Source organism: Callorhinus ursinus, unplaced genomic scaffold, assembly GCF_003265705.2.
Source record: "Callorhinus ursinus isolate GAN/ISIS: 27379988/994484 unplaced genomic scaffold, GSC_fseal_2.0 scaffold26, whole genome shotgun sequence".
In the NCBI taxonomy this organism is placed as follows: domain Eukaryota; kingdom Metazoa; phylum Chordata; class Mammalia; order Carnivora; family Otariidae; genus Callorhinus; species Callorhinus ursinus.
Genome location: NW_027397088.1, coordinates 18,922,741 through 18,942,177, shown reverse-complemented (window position 1 = coordinate 18,942,177; position 19,437 = coordinate 18,922,741). Strand labels below are relative to the sequence as shown.

Below are 19,437 nucleotides of genomic sequence, written 5' to 3'. Positions count from 1 at the left end.
GGTATTGAGGAGGGCACGTTCTGCATGGAGCACTGGGTGTTATGAACAAACAATGAATCATGGAACACTGCACCAAAAACTAATGATGTAATATATGGTGATTAACATAACAATAAAAAAAATTAAAAAAAAATAAAATGAGATTTAATTATCTATTTAACTGAAGTGGCAATAAAATATTCCAAAGATAAATATAGATGGTTGTATTGTATGAATGTTAAAAAAGAAAAAAAAAAAACACCTTAGCTCTTCAATGCTGAGAAGGTTTGGGTTTTTTTTTAACCAACCAAAGACCTGATAAAGACAACACAAAGGATAGGAAAATATTTTAAGACACAAAATCTTGGTTTCTCAGAGAAATTACTTAAAAGGTTAAAAAAAACATATTTGTGGGATTTTTTTGCAATTTCTCATTAAGAACAGCTCAATAATCTAAAAAAAGTTTGTTGTTTTAGCAGAGAGAGAAACCAAATTCTAGTTTTGCACCAATGTACTTTGATATTTAGGTCCGTTTAAAAAAAAGAAAAGAATTTATAAACAAATCTATTCAATCTTAGCAGCTTAACCACACATAAAATTCCCTTTTTGCAACTGCCTACAATTTTTTTTTTTTTAATCCATTCAGTTTTTGTCTTGTACTTTTTTTCTTTCTTATTCTGGAACAACCAGTCATTCTACTTTACCTGCTAAAACACATCCTCTTTTCCTTGCATACAGAGGGGTTTTTCTTACCCTTATTATTCTTATTAGTTTCATTTATATATATTAATTAGAATTTTTAATCAGTAATCTTTCTTTTCACTGAAAAGTAGGAAGTAAGAAATTTTGAACTGACATATACCATCATCCTGTAGCAAATCTGTTAATACATCACTTCATAATTTCCAGAGGCATATGTCTTTTTCATAGTACAATTTATCATCTTCATTAACTGACCCAAATATATATAGTTTCTCTATACTATATAAAAACAAAATGCCAAAGGTAGATAAACAAACTTATGTTGTCATTAATATTTTAATGTTTTATTTTATTTAGAAATAATCTCTACATCCAATGAATCTTAATCTTTTAGCCTAACTTTGTATAGCTTTAAGGTTTAAAGTTACCAAAAAGAGTTTTGAAAGTTTTTAAGTAGACATTATAAAACATAATTTTGTTGAAAAGTTCATTTATAAACTTTTATTCCACTTACATCCATTTGATTTACTTGTTTTAGGCAACTATATTTGAATTGCTTACGAAAATTTCGTGAGACAAAACAAAGTTAGCCATCTTCTTACTTTTCTCATTGACAAAGCAGCAAAGTATTAAAATGTCATTGAAGCAGAGAACCTAAAAAGTTAAACATATGGTTCTTCCCTCTTCTTTTTTTTTAACTGCTATGCTTGACATGCATCAAGCAATTCATTTTTATTGTACACTTTATTCTTGAGTTGGATTTATTGTTTTATAATCTTAAACATCTAGCAAAGATAACATAGGCTTGTTTGAATAGTAAACCTAGGCAGAAAAAAAATTATATGTTTGCATTATATTTAATGCTGACAACTCTGAAGACATGCCTGTTTTTATCTTATGAACAATTTAAAAAGTAGCTTTATTTGCCAAAGATTATCCTAGATCATGTGAACTTAATATTTGGGATAGTTGCTATATTACTGAGAGTTTTAACAAAATAATTTGTATGAGTGCTCATTTATATCTAAGCCAACTTGAGTAGAACATTTTAGGGAATTTTATAAATTAATTTGGAGATATATATACTAAATGTATATAGATACTAAAAGTCTCAGTTATATATATATATATATTTATATCCATATCTATATAGAAATAAATATATATATATTACTGAGACTTTCAGTATCTACATTTATTTATATATCTATTTATAGCTATATGTAGTATAGATGGATAAACAAACATATGGATGGATGCAAATGAAAGCCTTATAGCTTTTGTTTTAAAGTTTTAGCCATGTGTCAGTTACCTGACATGTGTCAGGTCAGAAATCTAGTGTTATTAATATTTAAATGTCCTTCTTTTTCTTAAGTGCAGGACAGTTCTGTTTCCAGGGCCCTGATCTTTCACAGTATCTATAGTAAGCATTTTGAGATGAATAAGGGAGGTTTGGAGATTGGATGGATAGGTGGGCTCTGAATTGCTTCAGGGGCCAAGTTTCTGGTTTTGTAAAGACTTGATTTATAAGACAAGGCCAATTGTTTATAATTCTTCAAGAATTGGGTCAATCTCTGAATGATATCAAGGGGCTGGCCCACCCACCCATTATCTTAATTACCTTCAATTTTGCTTCTTGTTATCAGAGAGAAGCTCTCCAACTAAGATGTTCTAGATTTAGAGCTCTGTGTCTTTGGAATGTTTTAATAAATTGTTCTACGTAGGCTTCAGAACATTCTTTCCTTCAAAATACATAGTTCCATCTAGCTTAGGAGAAAGACCTTTAAAAAAAATAGTTTTTATCAAGCTCTGAGTATCAGCCTCAGTTTGGCCAACTTTTGACCACAGAAAGTCTTTTTAAAAAATTTAAGTATTGAAACCAAAGTTATATCTATCAAGTAACTTGAAACCAAAGTCAGTATTTAACCGGGGATGCAAGAGGCATCCCCAAAGAAGGTGCAAAAGATGCTACCCTGCCAAGATGCAGAACCACTCTCAAAGATAGCCAAAAGAAAGACTTAAGACAATTTTCTTGAAAACTGGCAATAGCTGGTACTATATTAACTGCAAATGGGGTGCAACCCACCTTCTGTGCGGACATATTTTGGGGTCTCCAGTCTGATAACTGGCCAACTGCACACACACAAACCAACACTTGTATGCCCTGAGGGGTACAAAGCTAAGCCAAGGACACAAAAAGAGAGAAAAGCCGAAAAACAGTAACTGCCCCTGGGAGGGAAGGAATTGATAATCACAATCCAAAGACCTAATTTTTAGACAAATGTTTTTCTTCTGCTTCTAATTTGAATTTGGAAAGGAAGACTCTTAGCACCTTTACTCAACTAGCCCCCATAGACAGAGCTCCAGGAGACTGACATGGTAAGAACTCTTACGTTGTGCCTGCTACTTTCTGAAGTCCAGGATCTCTTAACTGCAGCTTCTGGACTAAGCAAGGTGTCTTCAACTGATACTGTTTTACGTCTGGGTGCCAGAAACTGCAGGGGAGGAAAAGATGTCCTTGCCCTGGTTGGGTCTGAAAATTAAACGGACGAAGACAGATTAAGCAGAAATGCAACAAAGTTACCTTAAGTCTTACATGATATAGGGCCGTCATAAGGAAATGAAGACTTGAATAAACAGTATTATGTTGATTTTTAATGAAGAATGGACAGTTGTGGAAAAATTGGACAGGTTAAGGAGCATGAAGTAAGTGTCGTAAATGGGGAAACTTAGAAAGATTCTTCTCAGTGTCCTTTTGTCTTCAGAGATAAGGATGCTCCTTTCCTCCAGGTTCAGGGAGGGCACCTCTCGCATGAGGGTTTTATGACATGTTTCAGTCAAGAAAAGCAGGGAAGGTCAGAGTGATCTTTCTGCTTTTGCTATTTTCACAAACTCCTTCGGCTTAAACTATTTCAAATGCCAAAGTGCCATTTTTTTGGGGGGTGGCATGTCCTGAACCCATCAGCTGCTGTGACAAGATATCACAGAGTTGGTGGGTTAAACAACAGAAATTTATTTCCTCACAGTTCTAGCAGCTAGAGGTCTGAGACCAAGGTGTAGCCAGGATTGGTTTCTTCTGAAGCCTCTCTCTTTGGCTTGTGGATGGCCATCTCCCTGCTCTGTCTTCATATGGCCTTTTTTTTTTTTTTCTATGTATGTGCCTTCCTGGTGTCTCCTTGTGTGTCCTCATCACCTCTTTTCGTAAGTCCACTGGTCCTATTGGATTAGAATCCAGCCTAATGGCGTCATTTGACTTAATCACCTCTCTAAAGACCCTATCTCTGAATACATTCCCATTCTGAGGTATGGAGGGGTTAAGACTTCAACATGTGACTTTTTTTTTTTTTTTTTTTGAGGGGAGAGGAACAATTCAGCCCATAGCATATGTTTAACCACATTGTCAGAATTTCTTTCACAGAGATCATTTATATTTCTTCTGCTTTGCTTTGAGTCCATTTTTTCCCTTGTCTCATCATCTGGGGGGGATGGAAAATGGAATACTAGTCCCCAAACAAGCTACTATATTAGAGCTGCCATGTTTATCTCATGGTTTGGTGTGACTCCTATGTCTACATGGCTGTTCTAGGTCTTATTTATTCTACACTCTTTCACCTAAAAGAATCCCAGTAAAATTTGAATGATATGTCATCCTTAAGGTTCTTCTGCAATCTGTCAGAGTGATTTTGAATTCTCCCTGATAGTCGAATGAGGTGATAGCCTTTCATCCATAAAACAGAAGCCACTCACTGTGGCTGGTTCTATCATCCCAGCTTGACACAAGAGGAAATCGAGGCCCCGGAAGGTTAAGTAAGTTGCTACAGCTGCATATCTGAAAGGTGACAAAGTTTAATTTTTTAACGTAGTAGGTCTGACTGCAGAACTTAGGACCTTCCCTCTCTATCTCGTGGTAACCGTACCTCTGACATGCCCATCCTGTATTTCAACCATTTTCCCAGGTCTCAGAACTACTGATCTGAGGACATCTTCTCTTTTGTAGGCCATATCTAACCGGTCATCGGGTCCTATTCATTCTGCCATCATGCTTTCACTTTGCATCTAGTTCTCTTTTGCTGCCAACGTCAAACTCAGGCCCTGTCTGGTTTACCTGTTGCCTATTTTAGAACCTCCCGATTCGTCTCTTAGCTGGCCTCTCTCTTCACGGATCCCTTGCGCTTCCAAGGCAACCTTCCATCCTGTCGGCCCCCTCTCCAATCGCTCCCTTGCCTTCTCATTATCTAAGGAAGTGTCAGGGACAATCGCATCCCCTCAGAATTCATCATTGAAGCCCTAAGCCCCAGTGTGACTGTGTCTGGAGATGGGGACTTTAAGGAGGTCATTAAGGCTAAATGAGGACATAAGAGTAGGGTCCTAATCTAGTATCAGTAATGTTCTTACAAGAAGAGAAAGAGACAGACATGGTCACACATCCAGGAAAGGTCCTGGGAGGCTACATCATGCAGGTGACAGACAGCCTGCAGGCCAAAGAGAGAATCTTCAGCAGAAACCAAACCTGCCAAAAAGGTGTCAACACCTTGCTCTTGGTCTTCCAGCCTCTATTACAGTGAGAAATACGCTTCTATTGTTTAAGCTGCCCAGTCTGTGGTGTTTTGTTATGGTGGCCCCAGCCCACGAATGCGGGAAGGAAGTGTGAGTTCCTCATCCAGACCCCAACAATTTGAGTCTTACTTTCTTTTCACCTCACTCATAAAAGTGCTTCCCATTCTGAAGAAATCTCTCAACACAGTTCTTTCTTCCCCAGGCTTTTGTTTCCTCCTCTCCTGGATTTACTTATCTAGATCCTATCCGTCTTTTAGGAATGAAGTCTAGTCTCGCTCCTGTGTCCTGACTGTGAACTCCTTATGGGGACTACGTCTGCAAAGTGGTATCTCCTGAATGACCTGCTGTGGTGTCTGGCTCAGATGCCTAACAAGTGTCTATTGATTGAGTCATTAATTTATCTAGATTATCGTGATCTGAGAGCTGCTTTTTTATTGCAATCCCCTGGCTCTTTTGTAGAACCCACAATTTTAAAGTAGGGTAGCCCAGATGATGACAAGAGCGTTGCCTTCTTAGAAGTGTAGACTCATCCAAAGAAAATTTACTACAACCCCCAATACTCAGAAACTGTGGAACTGTGAAACAAATTCCTTCCCAATAATGGACCTTTCTGCCATAATTTTCTATTTTCCAGCTAACCCTGGGGTACTAACCCATAGCAACAAGTAACAGTAAACACACATACACACACACTTCCGCCCTTCACAACATGGCAAAAGACAATCAGCAACAATCTCCGATGTCATATCTAAGAGGGCACCTTGGTACCTATGCCTCATGTTTGTTTTTAGCTCTGCTGTCACTTAAACATTTAGTCTCTGGGGAAAAAAATTATTTTGGGCAAAGGGGAGAGGATCTTTTCTTCCTTTTCAATTTTAGGGTTAAAATGATAGCAAACCTTTCACTCATCCCTCCAGGTTCTGTGATCATCTGCTGTTAAAGACTGGAAATGAAGCTTCCCTTCCATCTTTCTTTTCCAGCTGAAACCCAAAGGTTTAAGAATACCCGCCAGCCGGTCTAAGGTGTGGGTAGTTAGGGAAGTTGTTTAGAAGCTTGTTAAGTCTTTTCTCAAAGGCAGAGAATAAAATGTGCTTTCCACTCCTCAGCCTTAACAAAGAAACCCAGCCATTAACATAGGAAAGCCTCTTGTTTGCATTTTTTAACAGCTGACATTTGTACCTTTTGGAGGAAAGTGAAGGGCATCTCATTGCTTCCTTGTTTAAATCAGCCTGGAAATAATGGGGAAGATAGGGAAGCAGGGCTAATTTCCTTTGTCTCCTATTCAGCAGATAATGGTGGTCTGTGTGGGGTGTTAAAGGCCAGGCGGCAGCGGGGACCTAGAGATGACTTCATTCTTCTGAGGTTCATCAAAGGCTCCTGTCAGTCAAACTCACGCTGGGAGACTGGGGGATGGCCATCTGGTTCCTTGTTCTTCAGAGAGGAGAAAGGAGGGCGAGGAGGTGAAAAATCCCACTGTCAGTTCTGAGCCAGGTAGAAGGGTGATGCACTGGGAGGTGGGTCTAGCAACTCTGACACACAGATCAGAAAAGAAATCAATGTCGGTGTGTGTGTGTGCGAGACACACACACACACACACACACACACACACACAGAGAGACAGGCAGAGAGACAGGGGCAGACACAAAGAAGTATGACAGTCAGGCCACTGGAAAGACGAGGAGAGGCAGGGAGGCTGGGATGGAGAGTCTTATTTAAGCCAGGGTGATCATCTTGAATGGATTTTAAGTGGAAAGACTGAAGGTCACTCATGCTGCTCAGGGCACAGAGAAGCCTCAGAATTGTGTCCCTGGCTGTGGGGAGGAAGGGCGTAAGTGGCTCACAGCGGGGAGCTGATTTAATTTAAAGCACAATGTTTCTGTTCTGAAGCCTGACTTCTTTCATCCTAGCCCTGTTGATTACAAGCACTAACAAGGTCTTACAAGAGCGCTACCAGGAAATCTTCACCCCCACCCCTCACCCCAGCTCACTTCTGGCCATCTAGGATTTCCTGGGGCCACCTAGCAGGGTCTCCCCACAGGGCAGCCTTCTGTGATCTGGAAGCTCCTGTCCTCCGGGCACCCAGGTTTGGGTCTGTATTAATGTGGGAATTCCTACCAGTAGCTGCAATTTACACAGCCATGGGAACACATTTTTACTCGGGGCTATTGCAAGCATCGAAGCAAGAAGGCTTTAACATTTCAGAGATCTTTAAGGACAGAGGCTGATGCACCTTCCTTCCTTCCTTCCTTCCTTCCTTCCTTCCTTCCTTCCTTCCTTCCTTCCCTCCTCCCTCCCTCCCTCCCTTCCTCCCTTCCTTCCTCCCTTCCTTCCTCCCTTCCTTCCTATTCTGATAAAATACACACAACATAATTTTTTTTTTGCCATTTCAACCATTTTTAAGGGTACAGTGAGGTGGCATTAAGTACATTCTCTTTGCTGTGCAACCATCCACCACCATCTGTCTCCGGATCTCTTTTCATCTTCCCCGACTGAGGCTCTATTTCCGTTAAACACTAACTCCGCGTTCCCCCTTCTCCCCAGACCTTGGCACCCGCCATTCTACTTTCCGTCTCAGTGAATTTAATGGCTGTAAGTACCTCATATGAGAAGATCCACACAGTATTCCTCCTTTCATGACTGGCTTATTTCACTCAGCATGTTGTCAGGGTTCATCCATGTTGTAACATGTGTCAGAATGTCCTTCCTTTTGAACAATATTCCATTGTCTGGATGGACCACATTTTGTCCATTCATCCACCCAGGACAGTTGGGTTATTTCCACAAAGACTTTTCTCTTACATTGTGCTGTTCTCACATGGCTGTCCCCTCCTTGCAGTGCTTAGCCTCAAATGAAGCCAATGTCCTGCGAACACGATTTGTTTTGTGGACATTAATAAGCGGAACGAAGAGAGGCTTATCAGGTCAGTCCTTTAGCTGGGGTCAACCTATGTCTCACCTTACTCGAGAGTGTACTGTCCTGTCACGAAAATGGGGCTATACTTGTGGTTGGTTTTCTGGCTCTGTAAAGCGGGAGGGGGCTTTGATCCAAACAGAGCATGGAGGAAAATTAAAAAGATGGGGGAAGAGGGAATATTCCTGCTCTATAAAAAATAAAAACAAAAACCACTCTTATTACAGAGACTTCTGAAACCCACAGAAGTGGAAAGACTCGTCTGAGGAACTTCCCATGAACTGCTCTGCTCGTGGAATCAGTCATCGACATATGACCAGTATTTTTTCATCTGTATCCCTCCTACTTCGTCCCCCATTCCGGATTGGTGCTCTTCCCCTAACTTTTTATTTTAAAACACTCAGACCTACAGAGAAATTTTCAAGAAAAGTGTGAAGAGCAGCTATATGTCTTTACCTTCACCTAGAATCACCAATTGTTCACATTTTGCTTTACATCTGTCTATCAACCATCTTTACATTTTTTGTATTAAACCATTTGAAATTATTTGCACTCATTGTGACCCTTTATCTATTAACACTTCGGCATCCACCTGACAACAAGGGCATTCCCCTGCATAACCACGATCCAGTATCAGGGCATTTAAAATTTATGCAACATGATTATCTGATAAAAAAATAATCTGTGCTGTTTCCCCCAACTGTCTCAATAGATGCCGTTATAGCTTGATTTTTCCCTGTAGGAAATTCCGTAGGGAAATACGCATGACGTTTTGTTATTTCTCTCTAGTCTCCCTTAGGCTCCCATGCCTTTTTGTCTTAGACACCAAAAAGACATTGGCGGGAAGGTCATGCAAATATGTGGCTCAGTCTCTAAGATGGGGAGAAAGAGGGTTATGACTATTTCTGAACCTGGTGTCGTCATGGACTCATAAATGTTTACATGGATGTTAGCGGTGCTGAAAACCTGGGGAGTCAACAATGTCTAGAACTGTTTGACAACCAAATGCCTCCTGAGGTATTTTCAAAGAGCAGGAATGATAAGACATCATTACCTAGTTCCAATAAATTAGTCACACATGGAGAAGCTTTTCCTTTTCCTGTTTCTGAACAAAAGGCAGGTCTGCCTCTGTCCCTGCAGGGAGCTTATTCTAATATGAGTATCCATATATTTTTGAACGTCCACTAATTAAATCTTGTAAAGCTTTCAAGAGTTAGGACATCTCTCACTTATATGCAAAGGAACTGAGCCCTGGGGCAGCTAGAGTGTAAGATACCTCAACAGGGATTTTCTCTGATTTGTTGAATACTTCCCAGGACCTCATGATCTATCTGAGGGCCCCTAGCTAGTATTGTCGGCCTGTTAATGTGCCCAGACTCAAACCAGTGAGGAAGCAAAATGGTTCCTAGTTATATGTTTTGGAGTGTTAACGGCTGGTAACGATTCTGGACACGGCAGAATCCTGTTATCATGTAAGGGTGTATTGCTTTTGTACTTGATGTTATTTATAATTTTTAAGAGTTAGAAACATCCTTCTATTAAAATACTCACTTAAATCTTTATAAAGGCCACATAGACATCTTTAAAAACCATCTGAAAAGATAATACAAAAATTTAAGTTTGGCTTTTCTGAAGGAAAAATAACATATCAGCTGGAACACAGACTTGCCTATTATAAGGTAATGGACAGTGTTCCTCTGATCTTTGCCCCCACAGTTTAATTAATAATGGAATAGGATTAGCCTATAATACTTGTAAGATGAAGCCTGGCATTTTAAAGTTTTATCTACGGTGTTTGTGTTGGGTGGTTTTGTGGGAACCAAAAAGAAAAATGTTCTGTTCAAATTTGTTTCATTTAGCAGATGAGAAAGTCTTGCTGAAGCCTGTCAGCTGGAATGTTAAAAATAAATAAGTAAATAAAATAAAATAAACCCCCTCCTTTTATTTTTCAATTCCACCACCACAGACCGGAGGTGTTACTTTAAAGGACACCTACCTAGGTAGCCAGCAATTTAGACAAGGGCCTGAGGACTCTTGCCACCATATGGCTTTCAAACAAACAAGACAGTGAGTCTGTGGGACACTGAGGTCATGAAGTGACTCCTAACCGGTGTGCCCAGGAAAAACCCATGTGGCTGGCAGACAAACGAGGAAAACTCATCTTCCCATGAGCTCTCAGGAGGCCCCTGCTTGTGGAGGGGCAGACCCAACATAACAGTCTGGGAGAAGCAAGAGGGAGGGATCGGGAGAATATGAACTGAATTATTTACAAACATCATGGACCTCGATGTCTTTCTGGTTTGCTTTTTAAAATTTATTTATTTCAACAAGTTTTGCTTAACTAAGCCATGAAGTACCTCGAGTGGTTTTGTTTCCCATGTGCTTTGAACTGACATTGTCAGTCTTTCTGTCCCTATGCCTCTTCTAGAAAAGCTCAGGGGGGCGGGGGAAGGTGCCTTCGTTCCACCTGGTGTGTCTCGGGAAATCAAAATAGTTTTATACAGGTTTCTCTAACTAACTGCAACATTTTTTGACTTCTGGGGTTCATTTTAAGATGAATGTGGCAGACGTCTTCATGCTTATGCTGGTTTGGTTGACAGATCTTCTAGGAGGAGAAAGGTTGAGAAGAGCCGGGTATTTGGCAAATATAGAGAATATGGTGGGGGGGGTAGTCAATTCCCTCTAAAGAGTTGGGAGGTCGGTCTCTATCTTGACCTTTATCTGTTTGGGACTATTTTATGCCCTGGCAATGCTATAGCTGAATCCCAGAGGCACAACCCCAGGCCCTCATTCCATGTAAGCTTCCGCCTTACCCTCTCCACCAAAAGAAAGCTCAGAGAAATGTGTTTCTTCATTACTTATTTCTCTTCTGCAGTAAAAGTTTATCGGTTCCAGGTCCCATTCTTCCCATCCAGGAATTACACTGGAAAATAATAACAGTAAATAATTATTGAATCAACAATTTCCAATAAGGTACTGATGGACTAGGAATAGATCGGAAGCTTGTATCTCCAGAATTGTTAAACTTTAATGGGACTATATGAGATACAATGCATACCATATTTTATATTAAAGATATGAGTGGTTTAGCAATGAAAACATGGGGGGTGAGGGAAACGTGTGTAAGGCAGTCACCCAGACATTAAGGAACTCAAAATAGCACTAAGCAGCTGCCATGAGGTCCCAAGACCATGCTTTTCTAGCACCAGTTTGGATCTTAGTGTCTAAGGCCAAGTTCATCATAGAGGTGATATGTATCCAGCTGTGAAGGTTGAAGCCATCACAGTGGAATGTGATGTGGGTCATTACCATGCTCTTCTCGGACATTAGGGGCCCTCCAGCTTTATTCCTGAGAGTCCTATCCTTACACTACATTGGATACTATGGCTCTTTATCCTAATGGTGGAGATTAGTAGGATAATCAGCATAATTGACCCATTCTGATCCTGGGCATCATGTCTCAAGGGGGATCTAGGGCTCAATATTCTATTATATCTGGTTTTTAGTCATCATGCAGATAGATAGTCTGGGGCTAGGCCAAAGCTGAGCATCTAAACATGGCAGCACAAGATTGCAAGGGCAGGCAAATAGAAATGTGAGCTTAACAGTAAGTCTAAAATTTCAAGGTATGGCAGAAAGGTAGCTATCACTGTACAAAGCCCACTTCAAGTCCACAATCTAGAGAAGCCAGTAATCAGGCAAAAGAAGAGCCATGGAAGGCTCAGAGGGAAGGTCTGGGAGGGCAGATGCCTTAAAGAAGTATAATAAACTCAGTAATTAGGAAACTGAATAAAAGGATAAAATCACTGGGGGGCCTAGAGGAGATACAGAAACCCAATTTTGGAGAGGTGAACTACAGAATTTGGGATGGGGCCAGCAAGATAGATTTGACACAGCTACCCCAGGAGATCTTACCTCTTGCTTTCTTTCCTTAAGACCGGTCCAGGAATTTTGAAGTGTGTGTGTATGTGTGTGTGTGTGTGTGTGTGTGAGCGTTTTCAGTCAAAACCCTCAGTTGGTACATTAGAAGCAAAGGGCGATGGATATGATACAGATACATATGGTGTCTATTACAGAATCCAAACACATTTATTTGGGGATTAGGATTTTGTGCCCCATGTCCCGCTTTAGAGATGGGGTTTGGCTTTGCACTATCCCAGAAATCAGAGCTAATGGGTGAGAAATAGGCTCTGTGCTATGGGCCCCCTCTAAATAAGCAATGTGTCGGATCTCAAGTCCCTGGCTCCTCTTTCTGGACTAGGGATTAAGTGACTTTTCGGAGCCTAGAAGGAATGGCCTCATCAGATGAATCTGCCTTCTATAATTCAGGAAACAGGTTTGTCAGACCGAGCTTTTCTGTGAGTCGGTCCTTCCTGCCTCATGAGAGGTGAGTCCTATGAAGCAGAAAGGATCTGGAGAATCAGCAGTTCCTTTGGTTTCCAAGAAATGTCTCCACCCTTCAGTTGGTTCCGAAAATAACAGTCTGTTTCACTTGAAAAGGGAATGCATGCTGAGTTCTCTTCTCAGCTTATAAATTATGCTGTATTAACACTGGCAACAGTTTCGTTTTTGCTGTGTAAACATGAGGCAGCACAGAATGGGAAGGGGGTTGGAAAGGCCGGCTGCCAGGCCCCAGCAGAGATGCGTGAGCAGCTCTTTGAATGTTGGACGGTGTTCATGCTAACATGAAGAGTGGGTTCCCCAACACCTGTCTCCAGCAGTCAGGCCTTTTTTTTTTTTTTATGAATACTTTTGCCACCTAGGTTGGTTTAGTGGTAAGTGAAGTACATGGTTATATAAATGCTGTGATTGAAATAGCTCTGAGAAGGTGCCTCTTTGCAAAAATGTCCCTTGGCTGGCCACTGGGTCTGAGATTCTATCATAGGTTCATTTGTTGAGGTTATGATGTAATATTTTAAAAGTTCTCTCATCAACCATAAACACTCTATAGATGGTATCACATATTTATTTCACTAATTCTTTTATTGAGTCAGCAAACACTTATAAATTTTCGGTTATACTCAAGGCACCATGGTCCCAAAGTAAAGTTTCCATTGCCATTACTGGCATGAACAAATTCATCAATGATGCCAGTCAACTGACTTGGTGAGTGCAACGCAGGGTAACTAAATGTTGAGTGAAGGCTGAGGTCCAGGGAAGACCCTCTAGCAAGATCCTAGGCAGCTCGGCAGGGAATGAGGATGATGCTGGGCTGAAGGGAAGGCGCCAAGATATCACAAGGCAGGAAAGGACAATAGAGGATGGACAATGGAAAACAAAACTATCTAAAGTATGAAGTTTTTTAGAAGTTTCTCCAGGGCAGTACTTTTCAATCTTTTAAAAGGTGGAATACTACTAGTTATGGTTGCTGCTGCAGGTGACTGAAAATCCAATTCGATGAATGGATTTAAAGGACAGGGAAATCATCACTTATGTGTGAAGACTGCCAGATGTAAGAGTGAGCTTTAGGGGTGGTTGAATCAGTTGTTCAATAATTTCATAAAGGACCTAGTTCTTTCTTTCTTTCTATGCTACCAATTCCAGTGTTATTTGATTCCAGTGGTGATTCTGCAGTGGTCATGAGATGGTTACAAGCACACCCTGGCTCCAATTCTTCCTTGTTCACACCTGGTAGGAGAAAGAATTTCTCTCCTAACATGGAATTAAGTTCCTTCCCTTTGGTCTCAATGACATGCCTACAGGGGAATGGCATCCACTGATTGGGTTGTGCCTAAGTCTGTGAACCAATCAGTAAAAAGGACTTCGAGATTATGTGATTGGCTTGAGGGCTAATCAGAAACTAGAAATTTCTAACAGTTCAGAATGAGGGACTAGTAGAAAATGGGATGACTGATTTAGGAAGTCAACCACAATGTCCATACCACAATTAGTGAAACTGCTGTGATTGAGGTAGGAGTGGAGGGCACAGACTTACCCCTCCCCTCCCTCACCTCCACCTTTCATTCCCCCTTACACTTCAAACATGACTTTGTACTTTCCAAGAGATTGTAGGATTCCAGTTTGAAACCACTGGAAGAGCAAGGGCAGCATCAACCCAAGGGATCATTTGGATGTGAACAGTGGGTAATTTCCTTCTCCAAGGGCTTAGAAATTCTGACCTTACATCAAAGGCACCAGATGATCCTTTAGCTTTAGTCTGTCATATAAACTCTCTCTTGTCTGTAGAAGGAGAAGTAACCCCAGTAGTTAGGTTGTTCCCAGTGAAGAATAATGGTTAAGAAGTTCCTGGCCCAAACAAAGAGAAACAACACTGAATTCCATGATTAATAATTTCTTTAAAAAATAAAGTCCTATAAGAGTCCAAAGTAGGGTTGCCTTGGTGGTTCAGTCAGTTAAGCATCTGACTCTTGATTTCTGCTCAGGTCCTGATCTCAGGGCCATGAGATTGAGCCCGGTGTTGAGTTCCATGCCTAGTGTGCAACCTGCTTGGGGTTCTCCCTCTCCCTCTGCCCCTGCTCCCCGCTCACGCTCTCTCTAAGAAAAATAAAAATAAAAAAAGAATCCAAAGTAGAATCTTATGTTTATCTAAGAATATTCTAACCTTCATGTGCACTCTTAGGAAGATTTTTAGTTTGATTTTTTTTTTTAATGTTTAAATTGGCCAAAGGAGTAAAGGAGAAAAATGATTTGGATGTTGAATCTGACATACTTGTTTAAAAAAAAAGTTGTATTTCTTCGAAACCATATTTTATAAGTGCAGACATGGTTTTCAATATCCCAAAGCACATGTATCGACATCTGCAAGAAGCACCACCTGAACCAACAGGAGCCATCGAGGAGGTCCCAGGAAACTGTGAACTACGTGTTGATACTGTCATGGTGAACTTTACACCAGGGACTATGCTTTTTTCTTTTTTACATTTTGAGAAATCTCTCAGGAACTTTGGTTGACCACCATGATGAATGAAATAACTTGTTGTCTATTCTAACGCCGTAATTCAGTGCTTTTCTTCTCCTGCCTGTATATTCTCTTTGCGCAACCTAACAATAGTGTTTGCCCTAGATGGTACCTTCTGATGGGAGAGACGTCCTGCTGGCCAACCACCTCTTTCCTCTCCAGTGTGTTCCATGCATGCCCTTTCCCCTGGACCACTGGGGCAGAACCCTGCACTGACGTTCCCCAGACTCCTGGGCCAACTTGCTTCAAGGTAAGTTCTAAAACAGAAGGTACTAATGGGAGGTTGTAGGGTCAGAAGGAAGGAGATACCGGATTATTTCCATTTCTCTCTACCTTGTAAGGTCTCTTTTGTGTCTTATCAGTGGCATCAGCTTCCACTCGTCGCTGCCTCCCTTAGAGTTCCTAGCTCCTCCCAGGCACAGCTGCCACAATTCCAGCTCCCCATCCAAATAGTTCAGCTATTTTGGATACGAAATCTGACATACTTGGCTGAATAATGAGATTGATTTCTTGGGAATCATGTTTTAGAAGAGCACCCGTGGATCTCATCTGTGACCTCCTGGTGCACACGTGTTGGCACCTGCCATCAGCACGGAGGCCCCAGTGATGCCATCTCCTCTCCTGTCCCTCTACCCTAGCCCTAAGGGTGGTAAGAAGTTTCTGTAGTGGCTGCTCACCTTCCTTCCTCCCCGTTGCTCCTTCAGCTCTTCTAGTGGCATCGAAAACACCACTGTTACATTCCCCCTGTGGAATTACCTGGCCTAGGTCTTGTTTTTGTAGTTGGAACCTAACTAATACTGTAGGAAAATATTCCTTTTTCTGATAAGAAGTGTTTTTGATACACCCACCATGCCACTGCAAAGGACTACAAATGATGATGACATTCTTTTGAAAGCTCAGGCTAAAGTCTTTCTATTTTCCTGTGTCTCTTTTATGAGAAGTTCGAAATTTCCATCCGCAGATTATATGTTTTGCATTGATACTTGTCCACATATTTGAGTGGGAAGCAAGTTCATAAGGAATTGAAGCTCTCAGTGTATCAGATAAGCACACAGGCTGTCAAAGTGGCAGAAACAATAGTGTATGGAGTTCTTCCTGTCTCCTCATTTCGTCTTTGCCCCCTTGTCTTTCAGATTTCATGTTAAGTGGCTTAAAGGCTTTTCACCATCAGCAATGCCAGAGGAATCTTTTTAATCCAATTTAAAGTTGATAAAGCTGAATAAACACACTATGTCCCAAATTGTCGGATATCTCCCAGGTTCCTCATCTAAAACACTGGTGCACATGAAAAGGCATGCATAACTTATAGTTTTTGACCAAAGATTGGTTGGACTAAAGGGCCGCTGAGGGTGAGTCCTGGTTGAGTAAGTCTGCAGCTTTGGTTGAAAATCCCCAGAGGGGTCTCAAGTCCAATTACATGGAAGCCACAAACAGACATCTCCGGCAGGTTGGGAAATGCTCTGGGGTCAGCCATCTTGAACACAAAGGTGGGATGGCTGAGTGCTTATCTGAGTTAATTACCAGTTAAATCATTGGGTGGGATTAGCAGAATATGCATAACTCAGGTGGGTCTTCATTTGCATATAATGACTTTGGTCTTTTCCATAGCAAACCCTGAAGTGTGCTCTAAGGAGAAAGAAAAACATCCATAATTACTGTTTTTTAATGAAGCAGACAGAATAACTAGCTGTAATTTTTTTTAGAGAAGGAGTTCAAGTTTTCCGTTTTTGCTTTTAAGCACTCAGGAAAAGCTCACACTAGACAGTTTTGCATAGTGCTGCTGATAAAACAACAAAATCAACAAAAGAGCCAAGGTTGGTGGGGTATAGAGAGGATTCCCTACTCCTTGCTCAAAAAACAAAGAAAAGAAAGAAAGGAAGAAAGAAGGAAAGAAGAAAGAAAGAAAGAAAGAAAGAAAGAGAAACCTACACAAAGCAAATTAAACAGAAACACAAGCAATCATTCTCTCCTACCCCATACACAGAATAACAGAAAAATCTGTATTTTGTTTTTCAAGGTATAGAAGAGAGAATTTTTTTTGAATCTGCTTTCAAATCCTCAGAGACTTTATAATTTATTAAGAAAGACACATTCTTACTAATGAAAGGTTACTGACCTTCATGAATGTGACAGTTCAATTACAGCCCATTCATATGCAGAGCAGCGTTGATAAAGGATTTGGGGAATGTGACTAGCATAGCAAAAAAAGACAAATGTCTAGGAAATTATTATTAGTTTTTAAAAAATTTTTAATTGTGAAGCAAGAATAATAAATAAGATTTGCTCAGGTAGTAGAACCTTTTCTTCTTGTGCCCCAGCAGCCCATTAGATTTGCTTCAGTGGATATGCTGGCTCTTTCTTCTCTCTTTTTCCTTCTTAATATTTCTGCCATTTTAATCCTCTGAACCGCTAAACCTAACAAATCAGCAAGCCCTTGGGGTTCTGAAATGCAGGGTTTCAATTTTTCACCCTGCTATCCCTTTGACTGGCAGGGCAAACTGGAACGTGTCTTAATGTTATTTTAAGTGTTTGACTACTATTTAGATGCAGAAAGGTGGAGAGTTATAACCCAGAGTGTTACATAGGCTCAACCACCCACATACACGTACTCAAGCCCAGGCTCACGGGAGGCAGGCCCCCTCCAGGACCGGGAATAGCTATGCCAGATCCTGGCTAGACTTGCTGGAGCCAGCCTTAGCCAGACTTGGGTGACACCTGTGAGCTGCTGTTTGCTGAACTCCTCCAGGTGTGGGAAAGAAAATCAGATTGCCACTTTGTAAATCAGCAGAGAATGTCTCTCAGCCAGAGATCTCTAGAATATGCCAAAACCAGTTTTTTTTTCTTTTTCCCCAGCAACTGCTTGTAAAGAGATTCTCCTCTGACAATAAATTTTTCATTAGAAATAGGACAAAATTTAAAATTCTTCTTGGGATATAACCAATATAAATATTTTAAATAATTTTGAAATGTACTCATTATTTTCATTTTTAACACTTTACCTTGGAAATTAACATCAACCACGTATGTGTGTGGAATGAGTTGTTGAATGGTAAACCTGATGGGAAGTTCTAACAGAACATACGTGTCCCCAGCACCCATCACACTACCTGGCACATAGTGATCATTCGACATTTCTTGAATGAACCCCTTTTCCTACGCCATTTCTTTCCCACTCTTTGGTATTTGGATAAGCAGTATGATCTAATTATCAATTATTCCTCTAAGAAATTTATCTACTCTAATTTGCTCTTATAGGTTCCTTCTTCTTCCACCGTTTCAGAGCTAAGTATTTAGCTTCAAATTACTTTCAAACATATCACATCTCTGAGCATATATCTACTACAGAAGACACTTTTTTGTTTTTTTTTTTAAGAGAGAGAGAGCACATGAACACAAGCTGGGGGGGCAGAGGGAGAGGGAGAGAGAGAAGCTTAAGCAGACTCCCCACTGAGCATGGAGCCCAATGTGGGGCTTGATCTCACAACCCTGATATCATGACCTGAGCTGAAATCAAGAGTCTGACAATTAACCGACTGAGCCACCCAGGCGCCCCCAGAAGGCATTTTTTAAAATTTTTTTTAAAAGATTTTATTTATTTATTTGACAGAGAGAGACACAGCGCGCGCGAGAGAGAGCACAAGCAGGGGGAGTGGGAGAGGGAGAAACAGGCTTCCCGTTGGGCAGGGAGCCCGATGCGGGGCTCGATCCCAGAACCCTGGGATCATGACCTGAGCCGAAGGCAGACGCTTAATGACTGAGCCACCCAGGCGCCCCAGAAGGCATTTTTTTAAGGAAAAGAATTTAAAAAGTAAAAATAAGGAGAATGCATACAAGCATCAATTGTGTGTTTCTAAACCTGAAGAAGCATAAACCTTTTCTCTTAGACATTCATGTGTGACATCGTACCTTACCAGTAGGAAACTTTCAAACAGACAATGAAAGTCACCCAGGACAGTGCTGTTGAGTGTAGTAGCGTAACTCTGTTCCTCTACATCTCCTGCTCTTGAGCAATATTCTGGAATGCTTTCTCAGATCTCTTTGTAAATCAGTATGTTGGGAGTTTGCACAGAATGTTATTCAAGTACAATCATCTCAAAGTACTATTTTCTTCAATCTGGATACTCCATTTCAAAAAGATTTATCATTTAAATACAGTGCTCTGAGAAACTGATATATTTGGGGAATATAATAATTTAAAGACAACTGGAGGTAGCCAAAGGCATAGATTAGCCACAGCAAATATTTTAGTATGTGTCTTTTCCAGTTTTTAGTTTGTCCCATGTATAAATTGACTTATTTTTAATATGAAAGGACGAGATAAAGAATGCTGTATCTCTCACACACACACATACACACACGAGCACACATG

General features: G+C 40.7%; 1 long non-coding RNA gene across 1 annotated transcript in view; it reads left to right on the top strand.

Moving 5' to 3' along the window:
- Nucleotides 1-19,437, top strand: part of LOC141370138 (uncharacterized) — a 157,335-nt gene that overhangs the window by 11,953 nt on the left and 125,945 nt on the right. Inside the window, exon 3 of the long non-coding RNA XR_012373907.1 lies at nucleotides 15,174-15,318. This is a non-coding gene — a long non-coding RNA (uncharacterized lncRNA). The remainder of the gene's footprint in view (nucleotides 1-15,173; nucleotides 15,319-19,437) is intronic.